A 4,406-nucleotide genomic window follows, 5' to 3' on the forward strand; every position below is an offset into this window, starting at 1 on the left:
GCGAGCCCGAAGGGTCTGCAGCGCCATCACATCGCACTCGGGGCAACCGCCCTGGGAAAGCGCGAGCTGCGCGTGGTCCCGTCCAAGGCATGCCACACAGATTACGTGACGGTCGCCGCCAAGGAGAGGAGCTCAGCCGCAGGAGGTGCGAGGCATTTGAAACAACGCCCCACGCTCTTTTAGAAAGAAGAGTAATTTAAAGGATACAATCGCCGGATGGCGTAGCTGGAACGGCAGAGAAGGCAGAGAGGGAATCCGTCGTCCTCAGCTGCAGGTTCCGCTGGTGCTTTTCAACGGCGGTGCTTCTTCCGGAGGTCAGCGAAGGTGTCGCTGAAGGAGATAAAATCTGACACCTATGGCGAATTAGGGTCTTATATAGCCTCCTGTATGCAAATATAAGCACCTTTTACGGCGGGCTTTCTGGAACGCCCCTCATTGGTTCGTTCCTCTCAGCCACCTCACCATAGGTTCCTGCAGTTGCCGCGGCCCGGCCAATCAGAGCGCTCCTCGCGCTGGGCTATGGCCGTACAGCGGCACTACGCTTTACATGGATACCTTTATTAATAAAGTTTTGCTTCATATTCTTGAGAAAAGGAGTTTTTCCCCATACGTAATACGAGGAACCTCTCTCGAAAGGGAACAAGACTTCACAGTGAGTGAAAGTGTGTGTGCCGTTTAAATAGTCCAAGTAATGAGGTCACGGTGTGAAGTCAGGGCTTGTGTGTAGCACTTCATGGATCCGTTTCAGAGCACCATGGTATATGACAATTCCACACATTTTAGTAAATCAGTAGTCCATAAGGTTTATCTCGCAGACAAGGTTTAATCCTTATTTTGTTCTCATTTCATAATACTGGTGTGTTTATTGGAGCTGTTGTTGCAGTTTCGCTTATCTGTATTTGTTGCCCTTTTTCTGCACAGAAGATACAAGGCTTGTGTGTGATCATTTATAATTTAGAGGGCTTTCACCACTATGTTTATACTTGTTTAATAAGCATAATATAGACAGATAGCATGTAGATATTGTGTGATAAATGTGAAATAGACAGTTCTTATAATGCTTGTTATAATGTTCTTATAACTTTTTTGAAATAGATGTTTCAGCAACTGTTTACTTTTCATTTTCCAGGAGAAGAGCAAACCGAAGGTTCTAATGGCAGGAAGAGCAAGTTACACAGCAAGAACTCCAGTGTTAAATTAACTCTCCTCAGAGTTTATTTGGCTCCACACTCAAGAGTGTTAAAAGTAACTCTGAAGAAGTGTTAAAGGTAATGAGATAATTAAGAGATTAATTAAGTGATGATTGACCATTAGTGATGACACCTGATGATAACAAGCAGAATCACTGAAGGACAGAGTCAAAATTTTTAAGTCACCATTATGGAGATCAGTGTTTGCTTTAGTTGGGCTCTTGACCCTTGGCTTTTTAACATTAGTTATTTTTTCTGGCTGCTTTATTTGTGTGTTTGGAACGAACATTTTGGCAAAGAAAGCACAGAGAAAATATGTCCAGGAGTTGATGATGTTTTGATTAACATAATCATCATTTAGTGTCTGGATCAACTAATATCATTCTGAGACAAATTTCTAGCTTTATGGGGCATGTGTTGATTTTATGTTATTAATTACGACAGCTCTGTGAAGTTAATAGGGTGAGATTCTGCACAAAAAAGATTTCAAACTACTTTGTTGCATTAGACACTCACAGACATCAAGAATCAGTGTATGAATCTCAACAATGATGACAAACAGCATCTCAGATACACAGATCAACTCTGAACATCACAAAACAAGCTACTAAAAAGTCACATAAAACAGCAAAAATAAAATGGTGAGAATAGAAAGAAATCAGTAAATCAGTTCATTTTATAATTTATGCATGCTGCAATGCATGCTGGGAGCCATGGGTGAGTTTTGATTGGTGCACCCAGAATGCACTGCAAAAGCTTTTTGATGGCCACCACTGCTGAGATTCATACGCTGATTATTGATGTCTGTGTGGCTGAATAACAGAGATTCAAACCTTTTTTTTTTTTTGAACAGAATCATTTTTAAAATCCCTCAGATTATATTGTAAAGATCAGATCTTATACTGTAGAATCACAGAGCTGATATAATCAATAAAGTAAACCTAACTCAAAGGTTGGGCTCTAAATGACACCAGTGATTCAGCTCATGAGGATTATGTCAAAACATAACCATCAGCACTTGGTCACATTTTCTCTTCACTTGTATGTCTGCTTTAAAGGAGCCAGGCAAAGACTAATGTTATAAAGTCAAGAGCCCAGCTAAAGCAAACACTGATCTCCATAATGGTGACTTAAAAATGGTGACTCTGTCCTTCAGTGATTCTGCTTGTTATCATCAGGTGTCATCACTAATGGTCAATCATCACTTAATTAATCTCTTAATTATCTCATTACCTTTAACACTTCTTCAGAGTTACTTTTAACACTCTTGAGTGTGGAGCCAAATAAACTCTGAGGAGAGTTAATTTAACACTGGAGTTTTTGCTGTGTACCAGAACTTGCCAGCGTGTTACTTTCAACAAAACTGTGGTTAATATGAAAGTCATGTGATGATTTTAAAATTGCAGTGTTGTGGCCATTCAGGTCCAGGCCTTGTCCTTACCACCAACCTCAGGTCCAGCATCTCAAAAGCGAACCAGAAAAAGAACAACAAATCTGTTAATTGCTCGCAAGTATGTGAAAAATCACAGATGAAGAGAGAACAAATTTACACAAAAGCATCTTAACATTCTATCCATATATTGTTAGGAATCCTGTGCTGTGCATATCTGAAAGGGAGCAATTAACTGAAAGAACCTCCTCCTTCACTCTTGGAAACAGATCTGACTGAATTTGACAGAGCCCTCACCTGTCATACAAAATCCTGTAAATGCTGAAAAATGTAAGGTTGGTATCTTGCCATACAAGAGCTATTTTCAAGAAATAATGTGAAATGTGTGTTTCTCAGTGTTGTGTGATATTGAGAAGCCTCTCTTCCTGTCATGTTTATGCAGATGGAAGCATGGGGAAGGATTATTCCACCCAGGTGACATCGATAACAGCATCTTTGTGGTGCAGGATGGCTGAATTGATCTGTGTATCCATGAGATTGTAAGAGCCAAACGGTCTCATTTATATTATAGGTCGATTATATTAATGTACCAATTTATGTTATGTGTATTTTTCTTTCTCTGGCTAATTATTTTTAGTCTCAGCATACTTGATGTCATCACCTACCTGACCTCTTTTTTTATCTCTGATATGCAAATGTCTGTATTTTGACCTGTGTTCATGGCCATACACTGTGTTTTTATGTCTCACATTTGAAACCCTTATTCTGCAGAGATTTTCAGTTCCCTACAAAAAATAGTCCACTGCTGTCACATCATGCACTAAAGTCAAGTTGTTCCACTGGTGTCAGTGGCTGGGGTTATGGAGAGGCCAATCAGAGGCCAAAGGATTACACAGACAATCACAGACAGTTGAGGAAGTGTCTGACAAAGTCAAGTGTACAGAGGAAAGGGGGTGTGCTTAAACATGTAGATAAATACAAATGTATAATAGCCTATGAATTTACATTTATGCATTTAGCAGACACTTAGCGACTTACAACTGAAAAATACAGGAAGCGATCTGTCATGAAGAGGCGAAGAAAATATTTGGATATTACTCAGAGTAGCAAAAACTATAAGGAGGGGGAAGAGTAGCCTAGAAATAGCCTAGAAATGTAGCCTAGAAATATAAATTCTGACTTTTTGTGGTGTATGACTTTCATGGCTCACTTTAGTAGAATAATATAATTAATGTGACCTGACCTGTCCTGAAGCTGTATAATCTTGAAAAAGGCAGCTTGGAAAATCTTACATATCTGGCTGAAGTGACCCCCAGTGTCTGAGTGGTGAAACACAGAAGGAAAATGTTGCATAGTCAGCGATTAAAACATAAATGCAATGTAGCTACATAATAAAAACAGTTTATGGCTTCCTTTTCTATATAAAATGTGATAAAATTTCATGGTTTCATGGTCGTGGTTCGTCTTTTACTCAACAAACAAATAGGCAGTATTGTGAGGACTTTGGTCCGTTTTACATTAAAATAAGCTTTGAAGTATTTAATCTGGTTAATTTGCTTTTCTTTTTTGGCTAGAAGAAGTTCTGAATGCACGGTAACTTAAATATTAAGAAGCCAATAAATTGGCTGTTGAGTGAAAAGGTAATATTAAAACCATATGGCATCTTTTCACTCATTTTTGTTTGTCACAATTGTCCAGATTTAGTTACGTTTTCATGCTATTTTGCAGCATGCTTTGCTCAAATGTATATATTATTTTGAAGTGAAACAGATTATACCTGTAACAGTTGGGTTATAGTTCTAAAATATAGCTGCGTGCAGGAGATT

At 38.9% G+C, this 4,406-nt stretch overlaps 1 long non-coding RNA gene across 1 annotated transcript; it reads left to right on the forward strand.

Annotated features, from left to right (window-relative positions):
• The first annotated feature begins 2,543 nt into the window (after positions 1-2,543).
• LOC137076105 (uncharacterized) lies at positions 2,544-3,244 on the forward strand. Its single transcript, XR_010905200.1, has 3 exons — positions 2,544-2,701; positions 2,778-2,915; positions 3,023-3,244. It is a non-coding gene; the product is annotated as an uncharacterized lncRNA (long non-coding RNA).
• Positions 3,245-4,406: the final 1,162 nt, after the last annotated feature.

This window comes from Pseudorasbora parva, chromosome 5 (assembly GCF_024679245.1).
Source record: "Pseudorasbora parva isolate DD20220531a chromosome 5, ASM2467924v1, whole genome shotgun sequence".
NCBI lineage: Eukaryota > Metazoa > Chordata > Actinopteri > Cypriniformes > Gobionidae > Pseudorasbora > Pseudorasbora parva.